This window comes from Dromiciops gliroides, chromosome X, assembly GCF_019393635.1.
Source record: "Dromiciops gliroides isolate mDroGli1 chromosome X, mDroGli1.pri, whole genome shotgun sequence".
Taxonomy (NCBI): Eukaryota; Metazoa; Chordata; class Mammalia; order Microbiotheria; family Microbiotheriidae; genus Dromiciops; species Dromiciops gliroides.
The window spans coordinates 60245558-60261958 of record NC_057867.1 but is presented as its reverse complement, the minus strand read 5'-3'; positions in this window follow the sequence as shown (position 1 = coordinate 60261958).

Here is a 16401-nt window from a genome sequence, read left to right as displayed (position 1 = left end):
AAAAAAAGACTTCTCCCAGGGGCAGCTAGGTGGTGCAGTGGATAGAGTACTGGCCCTGGATTCAGAAAGACCTGAGTTCAGATCCGGCCTCCAGACTGTTGACACTTACTAGCTGTGCGACTTTGAGCAAGTCACTGAACCCTCATTGCCCCATCAAAACAAAACAAAACAAAACAAACAAACAAAAAAAGAATTCTCCTAGTTTTGTGGGTGGAAGTACTCCCTCCCCACTGGCAGAACATGGCTTCTCTCTAATTTAGCATACTGATAATGAGAGGTGCTGTGGCCAAAAAATCCATCGCCCAAGATGGCTCTGAGGTTGTGCTTCTCTGCACTTAGTCAGCCAAATCTTCAGCCATAAGACACAGTCTGGTACTGGGCCCAAGATAACAACAAGAAGAACCAGTATTTAGATAGCACTTTCAGGTTGGCAAAGTGCAAAATGGAAGGAGCACTCAATTTAGAGTTTAGGGAGAAGGCTTTAACATCCAGCTCTCTAGGTGACCTTGGGCTAGTCATTTCCCTTCCCTGGGCCTCTGTTTTCTCAGCTCTTACTGAATAATGCAAAAGCTACCTGAAAGCAAAGACTATTTTCTTTTGGGTTTTGTCTCCCTAGCATTGTTATCCCAGTGCCTTGCACAGAAGTGTTGAATAAAATTAATAATGATGATAATAAATGATGTCACCTTTTTAAGTTTACAAAGTATTTTACATACATTCTCTCATTTGAGCCTCACAACAACTTTGTGAGATTGATACTATTGCTATCTCCATTTTACAAATGAGGAAGTTGAGGATCAGAGAGGTTGAGTAGCCCAGCATCATACCAAGTATCACAGGCAGGATTTGAACCCAAGTCTCTTCTGACTCCAAGTCCTGTACTATCCACTATACCATGTTTTCTCAGAACAGAATGGATGATGTATTTACTTGAAGCTAGGTTGGTAGGGCTTGCCAGGGCCTTGCTCCCCTGGCATATTATATGCAATGAGGCATCAGAAGAGAACTTTAGTAGAAATATTTTAAAAGCAAAAAACACCTCCTTTCTTCCTCCCCTCCTCCCCCACCCAAAAAAATCCCCGTGGAAATATATGTCAACCTTTCCATATAATGGTGATCAACACTTGATATATAGTCACTCAAAGACATGGAACATGGGCAATGTAAATGCACATAAAAATGGCAAAAATGGTTCTATTCCTAAAAGCCTAAAAGCTTGAGACAAAATTATGGGAAAATCCAAAGCAAGAGTAAAGAACTGGTACTACTTCTGAACATCCACAGACCCAAGGGAATGTTGCCCCAATAACGGTGGTTGGGAAGCCAGCTCAGAAAAACCATCCCCTCACTCTCAGGTATGTGCTGAGGGCATCTGGGGGGACAAAAGATTGAGAATTGGAAGAAACCTTGGAGATACTAAGTACAACGCTCCTCATTTTACTGAGGAACTGAAGATGTAAGAGGAAAAGTGACTTGGCCAAAGTCCCTTGGGTGATAAGTGTCAGCACCAGGTTTTGAACCTAGGTCCCCAGAGTCCAAATCCAGCATTCTTTCCATTTCGCCACACAACCTCCACTATGTATCTGGATACATCAGGCCAAGTATGGCATGGAGAGATGTTCGGCTAGTCTTGAGCCCTTTTCGGAAAAAGCGTGATGGCTGACTCAAATTGTCAAGGAAACTAACCGTCTGGCTACATAGGCCATAGCACAGTAGCCACATACAGATTTTTTTCCCAGATAGATAAATAACTTCCTCAGAAAAAGGAACAGCTTTCTAATCTAATCAGTAAATGCTTCACTTAATTGGGTTGCTTTTTGATTGTTGTAACTCTGTGAGGTGGAAAAAAGAGGAATAAAAAAGAATAGAAATTAGTGCAAATTGTTAGATTCAACCCAATGTTTCCTGACTTATTTGAACATCATTCTGGACCTTTTGCTATGTCCTGATTCAGAGGGTCCAATGGAGAATATTGTCTTGAGCCAGGAGACTGCATGCATTTGTACTGGGATTCCCTCACAGGATAAAATATCATCCCAAGTGTCATGGGTATGGGAGAGAGGGGAGGAAAAAAGAGACTGAGTGTGGGAGGAAGAAAGAGATTGAGAATGAGAGGAAGAGAGACAGAAACAGAGAAATCTGTAATTCCCAAATCAGAGGCCCTTGTTTTATGAACTCATTGCATCAGAAAAATCTCACACACTATTCCTATTGTTACCACTTAATCCACCCAAAATACTGTAGAGATTTCTACTTCACTTACTTTTGGACCAATTCCCAGTTTGTACATTAAGAAGGAATTAGGAAAAATGGAATGTGCCTGGGACTTGGGGGGAAACTGCAAAATTCTGACTTGGGGCCGAGAATTTAAACTTTTGTCATGTAAACAGTTTCTGCATTTTTCTTCACTAGATCCACACCAACCATTTGAAGATAAGCTTACTGTCTACTAAAGGAGCGTAGCATGTTATCTTATAGTCTCCTTCTAGAGGATAGCAGCAGCTGAACTGCAAACACATGGTCTGATTAAGATTCTCATCTCCGTGACATGCCTCAAGCTTCTGTTCATCCTTTGTGCTGCAAGCTTTAAGAGACACAAATTTAAGAGAGATTTTTAGCAATAGTCATTACTCCCTCATCCCATTCCTTCACCCCATTTGAATAACAATTATGACTCAAATGTCTCCCAGAGCCAAAAACAAATAGAAAGGAGAGTGCATCTCACCCACTGAAAGAAAATAGCAAAATGATTGTTGAAATAATAGTCAAACAAAAAATTAAGAGCAGGCCACCTCAGGTCATGTTTCTGCTACTAGATGAACTTACAAAAGATGCATGAGTTGTCAACAGATTAAGGATAAAGTTATCTTCCAAAGACATGTGCTAAATAGTGTGGGCCCTATTCACATATCTTTAGGAACGGCTCAGTTTACAGATCCTGATTTGGATGCACTGGTAGGAAGAATATCCAGACTCAGAGGAGTTGGCAACCTACGAAAAAACTACCTGTCAAAGATGAGCTAAAGGAAGAATCATGAAGACCATAGCCTTTCCAAACTTCCAGATCCATGTCTGCCCAAAGGGAAGAACGTGGTTTTCGCCAGACTTCCTTTCAAGTCAAGGATGCTATACCTCAACTCAGATCATTGTTTAACCCACAAGAGACTGTTCAGTTGCGCAACAACAAGATTTTTAAAAGGGAAGCAGCAGCAGCAACAGCTGGGGGAAGAGTGTTCATTTTTCATTCTAACTCAACACTTTGACACAGCGTTAAGCTCTGAAAAATGCCTTTACATATACTGTGGACTGTGGAGGGGGAGATAATCATACATTTCTGTAGAGCTTTAAAATGTAAGCAGCACTGTACACATGTTATCTCATTTGATCCTTGGATACACTTGGGCAATTTAAGACAAAGAAAGGCATTTTAAATCATTTAATCATCAACATTTTCTTCAGATTTGACTCACATCAGATTCTGTACTTTCCTTGAGGTGGAACAGCTGGATTTTATTATATGTCAGTGTTAGGCCGCAGAACCAAATCTGGGGTTCCAGTTTACATTGGCTGTTTCCGCACACTTCAGAAACACCAACCTCTTGCAAAAATACTATGATCAAAGCTGTTTTTGATGCAGGCAGGGCAGAGCTGTATATCTTCTAGAGGACAACTTACCTGGACCATGTGATAGCAATGGAAATGTAAAGTGGCTACCTCTAAGAACCTGCAAGGCTAAGTCATTGTAAGATCCTGGTTATTACTATCTCTGGCACTGGGCTTCTCACTTCAGGAAAAAAAGTTTGGTTCGGGCATATGCCACGCACCACCCTCTAACTAGGTGATACCGTGGACTTTTTGTAGGCTAGGAAACCAGGACACGGATGCATGAAATATATTGGGCCAAGGTCAGATTGGGGCAGTGTTTAAACCTGGAACAGAAACAAAGCGATTGATGGAACGCTCTGTTAACATACTAATGGTTTCCAATTATTCCTGGCATATCTTTGCATAATTTTAAATAACTGATTTATCTTTGTAATTCATGTGGTAGCATGTATGGTGCTTCTCCTTGAAGGGACACCAAATGTGTTCCAATAGGGGAAATGTCTCATTGTGGTTAATCATTCTCATGGGGCAGTTGCAGGCCTGAGAAACACATTAAGTACAGTATTACAGAGAGATGCTGGGAGATGAAATCTGACCTTTGAAAAAAAAGATCAGCAAGACAGATGGAAAAAACATCTGGTCTAGTCCATAACATCAGGGCTTCCCAACACCTGGCTAAATGCCACAGAAGGTTCATATTTCGAAAAACCTGGGACAATTGACTGAATCTCAGGCTCTGCTCCAAAGGTCAATCATTGGGGAATGACTTAGAGATGCTGCCAGACAGCTACACAAGGTCATATTTAATTCAATCCAACAATTTAATAAACATTTTAAATTGCTTGCTATGTGCTAGGCACAGGCAGGATAGGAGAGTCCAAATGCTTTAGAACACTTACTCTTTGGGTAGAAGAACTGGAGTGTATTATCTTGTGGTCCACCTAGTACTGCTTTAGAGTCTTTGAGAGATTCCCCATTCCTTGTAAAAATATGTCTGAGTGGTATTGCAAAACCTGAAAGTGCTAAAGAATCAAGTTATTTGGACCATATATATTCAAGCATTTATTACTTTTAATAACTATTTAAAAGTAACTACTTTTCTTTATGAGGACATCAAAAGTAATATTAAGAGAGATACCATATTTCAAATGTTTGTTTAAATAGACCTTGGTCTAGTCAGTAGGTAGCTATTTTATAAAATGGAATAGCAGAGTATTATGACAGTAAAACATTTCCAAATATACAGGACAAAAGGCAAAATTCACTACTGCTCTTATGTTTAATTTATAATAATAAAATTTTAAAAGGGAAGACTGATAAAACAATGATACAACAACAACTAACAGTTAACACATACAACACTGGAAGGTTTGCAAAGTGCTTTATATCTATTTTCTTATTTGGGCCTCAAAACAACCCTGTGAGGATCACTGTCTCTATTTTACAGAGGAGGAAACTGAGGTCCAGCAAAGTTAAATGACTTGCCCACAATCAGACAACTAGTAAGTGTCAAGGCAGGATAACTAAGGTAAAGTTTCAAGTCACATATGACATTTCTCTCAGTCATTCATCAAAGTGATAGATGAGTTCACAACTTGGAGACAGGAGGATGAGAGGTTTTTGAGCTATGTGTTTAAGCTAGTGGCATTATAAAGTCCAACTGAGCCTCTAATTTTTCCCGAGAAGGAAACTTGCACCTAGAGGGGTGAAGGGAGTAGCTCAAAATCATACAACTATGAAGTCATAGAGCAGAAATCTGAATCTGAGTCCTTTGCTTCCAAATCCAGGGGGAGTCCCCATTCTTCCCTGTTGTTGGTTGTCTATTAGCGACAGCAAATCCACAGCAGAAGTACTTTTGGCAGAAAGATTTGCCTCTTGCTTCAGTGAAAAAATCCAGGCCATCCAATTGGAGCACACTTCTCTTCCCTCCTCCCACATCCATTCTGCCAGTCTCAAAGGAAGGGATGTTCTTCCTCCTTTAGAACACTAACCCACCCACTCTATGTTTTCAGCCTTTGCCTGCTCTACACTCACTCACTTTTCCACCTTCTTTCATTTTCTTTTTCTCTACTATTTTTCTACTCTGTCTTCACACACAGACAAGTTTTACTGATGGTAGAAAAAGTCAAGACTGACAGGCTAACAGTGAGGGAGGGAGCAGGACAACAACAAAAAGTAAACTGACCACAGAACTTACAAAACACAGGAGTCTGGGGCCATAGAGGATAGGAAAACCCACTTCTACATACTCCAGAAGGCCCTAAGAGAGCCACTGTTCAACAGCATATAATCCTCTCAAGACCTGGGGATGCAGGGGGGGGGGCAGGAAGAGACATATGTAATGCACAATACAACAATAATGCTCATGTGAATTAACAAACAAAAAATATTGTATCCTGTTTACCCTGTTTAAGAAGACAAGAGAGTTAATAATACATTTGAACAATTCCATCATAAAAAGTAGACTAATGGCAATCCACCATTTCCCAACTCAGAAGACAGTACAGAATGGCAAAGTATCTGTCTAAGGACAACCACTCCCCATAACCACAGCTCAGATGCTCTCAATGACTCTAGGGGTAGGACTGGAAGTTGGAAAGGAAGGATCCTGGCGCAGAAACAGCAAGACACCAAGATGAGGAGGAATAAGGTTTATTTATGCTTACACGTTTTAGGAAGTAATTATCTTCAGCAGTCGTGTACTTTTGTTATCCAGTCATTTTTCAGTCATGTCAGACTCTGTGACCCCATTTGGGGCTTTCCTAGCAAAGATACTGCACTAGTTTGTCATTTCCTTCTCCAGCTCATTTTACAGATGAGGAAACTGAGGCAAACAGGGTGAAGTGATTTGTCCAGGATCACACGGCTAATAAATGTTCAAGGTTAAATTTGAACATAGGAAGATGAGTCTATTTCTAGGCCCTATACTCAAGCCACTGCAGCGCCACCTATCTGCCAGGTATGTATTATGAACCAGTAAAAATCTAGTATGGACTCGGGATCGTCCTCTGATCTAGTCCAATAATCTTATTTAACTGGAAAATTAAGAAAACCAAGGCAATGAGAAGGGGAGTGATTTAACCAAGGTCACACAACTAGTTAGCAACAGAGCCTGGTACAACAGTTAGTGCATTTGAGATTTTGAAAGCTTCAGGAAATGCTACTCATTCCACAAAAACTATTAAAAACCCCACAATATTCCTCATTCATATTATGTATAATTCTCATCTCAACTTTCTGTACATAATTAACCCATACAAGCTCTACCTAACATTCTAGATGTTTTCTCTTTGTTCTTTTAGTGTCTCAGGCAGGAGTACCAATGCGCCACTCAGGATGACAACCTGTTTGTTGCCTTTCAGTCTCAGGATGACACTAGTTCACCTCTTTTTTTCAGTTATTGCCATCCTTAATAATGCCTTTTAAACTACTTATTGCAAGCGAGTCGTTGTTGGCAGCCCACTTACATCTTTCTATTGCTCTGTGGATCATTTGTCATTTTCACAATTTTCTGTCTTTGGAGACCATATAAAATACCTTAAATCAAATACCTCAAAGAGACTACCAATTTTACAGCAATCATATCGGGATCACTGGAAAAAAAACTCTTCACTCTCCCCTTCCTACTCTATTACAGGCCCAGCTCATTATTTATGTGCAGCAAATATCTGCCCCAAATACACAGATTGTGGGCTATTCAAAGTTGCTGCTTGTCCATCACACAGCATGATGGTCACCTTATTAAATAGTGGCCCACCCATGTAAAACTGGTTTCCCCTATACTCAGTGGCCCTAGACACCTGTGCTTTGTAAATTCTAAGGCCAGTCTACATTTTGGTCTTGTTCTGTTCCCTCCCTCACTGTTCAGCTGTTGGTTTTCACTTTCTGTGAAAATATACATTTTCCAGGGTAGCTAGGTGGTGCAGCAGATAAAGTACTGTCCCTGGATTCAGGAGGACCTGAGTTCAAATTCAGCCTCAGACACTTGACACTTGCTAACTGTGTGACCCTGGGCAAGTCACTTAACCCCCATTGCCCCACAAAAAAGAGAAAGGAAGAAAGGAAGAAAGGAAGGAAGGAAGGAAGGAAGGAAGGAAGGAAGGAAGGAAGGAAGGAAGAAAGAAAGAAAGAAAGAAAGAAAGAAAGAAAGAAAGAAAGAAAGAAAGAAAGAAAGAAAGAAAGAAAGAAAGAAAGAAAGAAAGAAAGAAAGAAAGAAAGAAAGAAAGAAAGAAAGGAAAGAAAGAAAGAAAGAAAGAAAGAAAGAAAGAAAGAAAGAAAGAAAGAAAGAAAGAAAGAAAGAAAGAAAGAAAGAAAGAAGAAAATATACATTTTCAATGGCTTGGGTTTTCCAGCATGAATGGCTATACTGGCCTCTTTTACACTACTAAGGAGGATTTAGAGGGTTCTGGCCATTAGTGCCATTAGTACAGTATTATTTGCCAAGAGAAGCATTTGGAGTATTTCATCATCAATAGGGAATCCTTTTATTTGAGAAGGGAGACATCTTGCATGATCTTGGAAAACAGCTTCAGTAAATTTCTCCCTGTTTAGGAGCAGCTAGGTGGCACTGGAGTCAGGAGGACCTGAGTTCAAATCCAGCCTCAGACACTTGACACTTACTAGCTGTGTGACTCTGGGCAAGTCACTTAACCCTCATTGCCCTAGAAAAACAAAAAAGAGAGAGGCCTAGCCATACATCGCTTTCCTTCACATATTTTGATTAATCCCCTTGATATTCTTGACCTTTTGTGAACATAATGGGTAGTTGGGAAGGTAGGAGGAGAACGAGGAGAGATCAGTGTCCCTAAAAGCAAGGAAAAAGAGAGTGCCTTGGAAGACAGTATTTGATCATATCAGAGTAACAACATAGGGCTTGAGAAAAAAATCATCTGATTAAGCAGTTGAGAAAACATTGGTTTGTAGATGATGTGATGGTATACTTAGAGAATCCTAAAGAATCAACTAAAGAACTAGTTGAAATAATTAACAACTTTAGCAAAGTTGCAGGATATAAAATAAACCCACACAAATCATCAGTATTTCTATATTCTACCAACAAAGTCCAGCAGCAAGAGACAGAAAGAAAAATTCCATTTAAACTAAGGGCCAACAATATGAAACACTTGGGAGTCTACCTGCCAAGACAAACCCAGGAACTATATGAACATAATTAGAAAACACTTTTTATACAAATAACGTCAGATCCAAACTGGAAAAGTAGTAATGGTTCATGGGTAGGCTGAGCCAATAAAATAAAAATGACAATTCTACCTAAATTAATTTACTCATTCAGTACCATGCCAGTAAAACTACCCAAAAATTGTTTTATAGAGCTAGAAAAAAATAATTAAAAATGGGAAAAGAAATGAGAGAGATGCAAGGAAATTATGAAAAGAGAATTAACAGCTTGGCAAAAGAGGTACAAAAATACTGAAGAAAATAACTCCTTAAAAAATCAATTTGGCTAAATATTAAAAGAAGTATAAAACCTCACTGAGGAAAATAACTCCCTAAAAATGAGAATCGGCCAAGTGGAAGCTAATGACTCCATTAAACATCAAGAAACAAACAAAAGTCAAAAGACTGAAAAAAAACAGAAGAATGTGAAATATCTAATGGGAAAGACAATTGATCTAGAAAATAGACTAAGGACATATAATTTAGGAATCATTGGAGTACCTGAAAGCTATGAACAAAAAAAGATCCCACACACCATCTGTGAAGAAATTATGAAGGAAAACTGCCTAGATATTTTAGAACGAGAGGGCAAAGAAGAAATTGAAAGGATCTACTGGTCACCTCCTGAAAGAAATACCCAAATGAAAACTCCCACAAATAGTTTTGTCAAAATCCAGAGCTCCCGGGTCAAGGAGAAAATACTGTAAGTAGCCATAAAGAACTAATTCAGGTATCATGGACACAGTCAGGATACAGTCCCTGCCCTCAAGGAGCTTACAGTGTAAGGGGGGGGGGGAGGAGACAACATGCAAAAGATGTTAGGGATGCTGAATAGGAGGACACCAGGGGGTACCTCAAACAGGGCATCCTGTTCCATAGAGTTGAAACCAGGCATAGCAGCAAAATTTGTGGGATTCATTCAAAGTAGTACTTAGAGGGAAATTTATATCTCTAAACAGTTACATATCAAAATTTTTTTAAACTAATGTTAAAATTGTTTTTCACGGGGCAGCTAGGTGGCACAGTGGATAGAGTACCAGCCCTGGAGTCAGGAGTACCTGAGTTCAAATCCAGCCTCAGACACTTAACACTTACTAGCTGTGTGACCCTGGGCAAGTCACTTAACCCCAATTGCCTCACCAAAAAAAAATTGTTCTTACATGCAATTGAGAAAAAATAAAATATTAAAATTTTAAAAGAAAGCATTGGTATACAACATCAAAATATTCTTATCAGCACTTTTGTAATAATTGACCAAGCTGGGGCAGCTAGGTGGCACAGTGGATAGAGCACTGGCCCTGGAGTCAGGAGTACCTGAGTTCAAATCCAGCCTCAGACACTTAACACTTACTGGCTGTGTGACCCTGGGCAAGTCACTTAACCCCAAATGCCTCACTAAAAAAAAAAAGAGGGAGGTTTCTGCTTGCTGTGAGGAAGTACTTTCTCACTAGAATAGGATCCAAGGCCCTCTGCTAATTAGGCCAGAGGAGGTTTGGAACATCCACTGTGGGGAATGTAATAGTCAATCGGGGAAGAATAAAAAAAATGTCATGCAGTGATAAGGATCCAGTGGAGATGACTTAAATGAGATGACTTAAATTTCAAGCGACTTTGATGGCACAGTTCTGTGACTTCCAGTCAGTCACTAAGCATTTATTAAGTGACTGCTATGTGCCAAGCAGCACTGTGCTAAAGGCTTCCACCACTGATATTAAGCAGCACATGGAGTAGCAGGGAAGACAGCGATTGTAGGCCTGCTAATGTCTGAATGGTAATAGGATAAGCAGACAAGAGATTCAAGAGTAGAAGATAGTGTACCCTTGTTGAATCTATCAATCATAGGGCCTGTGCTATGAGAGGAATTAAGTGATTCCAGAACAAGAATAATGGACTGAGAGTAAAGGAAGGAGTTGAGGGCCCACAGTTAATGGTTTAGGACAGGGGTTCTTAACTTTTTTTGTACCATAGACCCCTGTGGCTGCCTGGACTCCTTTTCAAGGGTTGTTTTTAAACGCATACAATAAAATACATAAGATTATAAAGGAAACCAATTATATTGAAGTAGTTACCAAAATATTTTATTTTAAAACCAAGTTCAAGGACCGCAGGTTAAGAACCTCTGATTTAGGAAGAATTGGACAAAGGAAGAAATAGAAGTTTAGAAGATTTTGATCAGAAAGAAATTTCAGAATTCAGGATCATAGAGGTAGCACTGTTATGAGGAGTGAATGTTCTCAATGGTATCAAACTCAAATAGAACATCCAGGCTGCATACTGATTTAGAAAACCACAAATGAACAGTATCAACATTGCACTGTTTTTATTTATTTTGTTAAACATTTCCCAATGGCATTTTAATCTGGTTAAGCCTCACTCTTGAGTTTTTATCCCTGCAGGTGGCTGAAGTGGAAAGAAGCACCAGTGAGATAACTCAGGTGAGAGAAACTGATAAAACAAACCTCAAAAGAGAGGTTACTGAGAGATGGTGGCAGAGGAGTATAAGAACACTGATTCTTCCTCCTGGGCCAATACTTATTAAAGTGGAAAGGGTGCTAATAGAGAAGAATGGGAAAAGAAGCGGCCAAGCACTCAAGTATGGCAAATTAACACTCAAGTGTGCTCAAAATAACATAGTACCTTAAGGTTTGCAAAGGACTCTACACACATTCTCTCATTTGATTCTCATACTCTTTTGAGATGGTAGCAAAGTGGATAGAAAGCTGGACTTGAAGTCAGGAAGATCTGAGTTCAAGTCTTACTTCAGACACTAGCTATGTGCTCTTGTTCAAATCACATAAACCTCTCTAAGTCTCAGTTTTGTCTTCTGAAAAACAGAGGTAATAAATAATAGAATCGACTTTCCAGAGTTGTTCTGAGGGTCAAATGAGATTCTATATGAAAAGTGCAAACCCTAAAAGTCTATACATTATTATTCTTCCCATTTCATAGAAAACTAAGGGTCAGGATAAGTCACAAATACAGAGTATCATCTAAAGCACATTTCAAACTCAGATCTTCCTGACTCCTATTCTATTTGCCTAGCACATTTAAATGCTTAATAAGGGATCTATCCACTACCAGAGACTCTGAGGTGTGCTCAAAAGAAAGCAAAGTTTCCCAGAGTTCAACATTTTCATCAAAAGAAAATAATGTGACAATGATGGCAACAACGCAATGAAAAACAAAAGGAACTCTAATCAACACCAAGGTCAATCTTCATTCCTGAGAATGGGCAAGGAAACATAAGCTGTGGACCATAGGTGCAAAATGAGACATATGTTGTCAAGTATCACCAGTGTGTTGGCTTGTTTCACTTGACTATATTTTGTTACAAGGGAGGCTTCTAGTAGAAGAGTGTTATTGGAAGAGAACAGCATTAGGATGGAAAAGCAGCAGTAAGGTCTTGATAAAGGGACATTCGTTAAGAAAAGAATGAGGGGGGCAGCTAGGTGGCGCGGTGGATGGAGCACTGACCCTGGATTCAGGAGGATCTGAGTTCAAATATGGCCTTAGACACTTGACAGTTATTAGCTTAGCTGTGTGACCCTGGGCAAGTCACTTAACCCCAATTGCCTCACCAAAAAAAAAAAAGAAGAAGAAGAAAAGAAAAGAATGGGGGGGGGGGAGGCAGCTAGGTGGTGCAGTGAATAAAGCACCAGCCCTGGATTCAGGAGGACCTGAGTTCAAATCTGGCCTCAGAAACTTGACACTTACTAGCTCTGTCCAAAAAAAAAAAGACAGACAGAAAAGAACAAGGAGATTTCCAGAGGGCACAGCAGAAGGGTAGGGTAGAGGATAAAGTCTGGAATGGGCAGAGGAGGTTGGGAGAATGCCTAGCTAGGTAGGCAAGAAAATTCAGGGAAGGCCTAGGAGAAAGGAATTTTCTTAGCAGTGACTAAATCAATTCAGTTCAATAAAATATCTATTAAGTTGCCTATTTCTTGTGAGAAAGATCTAGACACTAGGGAAACCAAGGCAAGAGATAATGAGTTAGGGGAGCGGGAGGTGAGATTTTGCTTACTACTAGACATGGCCATGGAGACTTGAAAGATCCTATGGTGAAGTAAGGTAATGTCAGGGATTTGAGGCTGAGGCAACCATTTTATTCTTCCATCCTTCTCATCAGAATCCTTTTGGTGCTGGGGCCAGAAGGGTTGATGGTCAAGGTGCCTTTGAGGGGCCTATGAAGCAGGCTTCTAGTCCCTGGGAGCAACCTCTTTAATCTTCCATCCCTCATGAGCACTAGACCATGCCAAGCTGGCAGTGAGAAGAAGCAGCCATAGGAGAGGAGATACTTCCTCTCTCCTAGGTCTATATGATGAGAGGGCAGAACCAGAACCATCATGCTGTGTTGTAAGAAGGCCTTTCTTCTCTGTTTTAGTAAACCCTCCAAACGCTCAGGATTGTGGACCTGGGACAGGGAAGTGACCTTAGATGTTACGTAGTCCAACCCCTTCATTTGATAAATAAGGCAACTGGGGTCCAAAGGTGTTAAGTGTCTTGCCTCTGATAGCAAAGTCAGTGCTCTTTCCACTGTACCACATGCTTTTATGGTCATACCCTAAGGCTTTTCTACTCCACACTAATGGACTTCCTGTTACTTAGCCAGCTAGAGATGAAATTAATCTAGATAGAGGGCTGGATTGGACACGTCATTTTACCTCTCCCAGCCTCAGTTTCCTTATCTGTAACATGGGGATCATAATAGCACCTACCACCTGGGTTGTTCTGAGGATGAGATGAGATGATAATAGGTGAAGTGTTTTCCAAATCTTAAAGTACTGTATTATTATTTAATAATATTATATATTAGCTATGATTAGCTATTCCTATGCAAATGGAAGAGGCTATTTTTCCTTAGTTGAAATCTTCTTTTGGAGCTATCTTGACAATAAATTCCCATATACCAATTATATTGCCTTTAGCATGCCTCCCTCTATATGTATTACATCAGGTCCAGGTTCTTTTCCTAGAATGACTGTGAGTACAGACCACTTAAGACAAAGTGCCATTTTTCACTTTCTTGTATAACCCACTGAATAATGAGGTATAGAATCCAAATTTGGTGGTTAAACTGTTATCTAGATTAGTGGTGTTAAAATCAAATAGAAATGGAGGCCATTAAACCATATACATGAGGATCTCTCCAGATGGCATAGTGACTTAAAAACTGCATATTAACATTATCTACGTCCTATTGTATTTTTGTTCAATATCTCCCAATTACAATTTAATTTGGCCCTCATTAATCACATGTTTGAAATGTCTGATCTAGATCCTCTTAGAAAGGTGAAGTTCTGTTCTATTTCATTTCTATTTGTTTTCCTTCTAGCTTCATCTATAAAAAATGTTCTTGAATTAATTTTAATTTAATTAAATCTGGCTGAACCTAAGCTTTCTATAGGATTACTTTCTCATCTATTGCTGTTTGTTGTTCATGTGAAATTATCAATTATAACGTTTAAATAAATAAATTATCAATTATAATGTTCCAATATCCTACTCCATAATACCCGCAAATGAACTTGTACTCTAAACTGATGTGGCCTTGCTAGGCGTTTTCTGGCTGAGGTAGTGCCTAATTTTTACTGATATCTCCTCATGGTTACCTCTTAAAGGCTAAGCCAGCAGAAGACAAGCTTTAGCAGGTGCTACCAAGATGGAATAACTTTAAATAACAACAGCCAGCTCTTTCATAGTGCTTTAAGGTTTGCAAAGTGCTTTTACATATATGTATTATCTCATTTTTGATCCCGTCAAATAAAATCTCAGAAACAAACTGAGTCTACTTTCCAAAAGCCAGCCTAAAAATTGGGGGGCCTAACACCAGCAGACTAGCTTCTAGGTTATGAATTATTCTACCATGGCAACATAATAAATACAAATGATGAGACTTTTTTTTCTTCAAAGTTTTTAATATCTACAATACACCTAAACCCAAGCCTAAATCCAGTGATCCCCACCTATATTCCAAAGGACCTGGAGGTAACAGAAGCAAGGAGATTTGCTGCTCCGAGAAATCGGAGGTCTCGGTTCTGTTATAATCATATTTTTAACCTCCACTGCTTTGTTTCTGTCCAAGCTCAGCTTGGATTGGTCTGGGGTCTGAGGCCAGACTGAGTGGGCCTCAGGGCAAGAGGAATTTTGATATTCGGTTGTATCAGCAACGCTGCTTTCTCTAGGAAGCTAAAGCAAAATAAGGAAGTTTCAAGGGGTCTACGGGTGTCCTCTTAAATTATACCTAGAGCCTTACTGGTGTGCATCATTCTCCACCCCCCACCCATCTCCCCGTGCTCCGCCACCCAGCTAGGTTCGGCAATTTTGCTACCATTTTTTAACCATTTACCCTTCTCTGACCTCGGTTTTCCTCGTCTCGTAAATAAAGAGACTGGCCTAGATAACTTGGCAAACCTTGCAGCTCTGAAATGCTTCCACGATTCTAAAGGCCGAAGCCTTGGCGATCAGAATCCGATAAATGACTCCCTACTGGCTGCCATATGTACTCCAGACTACTCACTAGCCTTTTAAGCCATTCCCTCCATCTCAGGGAAAATCGGGGGGGGGGGGAGACACGACTCTCAAGGGGGCGAAAGAAGGGAAGTCAATCCCAAGGAGCAGTCAGTACCACTTAAGGGCCAAGCACCGCAGGCCCTCGGGCAAGAAGCCTGACCCCTCTCTAAGTGTTTCGGCCTCCCCCATGGGTGACTTCAGGGCAGGGCACGGCAGGAGAGGGGTGTCTGTCCCTCAAGCCACAGGAAGCCTGGGCCCAGGGCACTCACATGGATTGAAGCAGGAGCAAATCATCCACATGGCACAGTTGCCCACGAAGTAGATGAGGAAACGCATCTGGAACGACATGGGGCAGCGGCTGCCTCCGAAGCTGGATAAGGCCTAGCGAGCAGCCACGCGCCTGCCCTTCGCCCTCACGAAGCCAACCGCGAAGAAGAGGCGGGCCCGAGCACCAGCCGCCTCTACGTGCCTCTCCTCTTACAACAAACCCAGCTGCCTAGAAGCCCTAGAGCTCCAAAGGGGCCAAAGTTCCGCCCCTTTATGACGCTATTTCCCCCTACTCCCCCTTCCCCTTTCCCTCCCCCAGCAGCAAAACTGTTAGAGGGCGTAGAACCTCCGGGGCAGGATGGCATGACGCGCCTGCCCGTGCGCGTCTAAAACTCTAAAGGGGATTCCTCCGCAGCACTCTATTAGTTGTAAGTGGGTCCGTCCCTTAAAGGGAAATACGTACACTTGCTTAATAGTTACTTGCCGCGTAAGAAAAAAGTCCCATTGATAGATAGATTATCTTGTCCACACCTCCATGTAAGCCCAACACTGGACCTACAGAATTCCCATTCTGGATAGATTAAGGGTTCCTAATCTGGGATCCACGAATTTAAAATTTAACGTGTATACACACACATAAATGTATGAATATACATTTGCACAAAATCTTTTAATATGTATATACTGAAAACTATTTCAATGTTTCCTTTGTCATTTTATTTTTATACATCTAAAAATGTGATTCTGAGAAGGGGTCCATAGGCATCACTAGATTGCTCCAGGGGTCCAGAACCCAACAAAGGTTCAGAACCTCTGGCCTCTAAGTACAGCACTGATGTG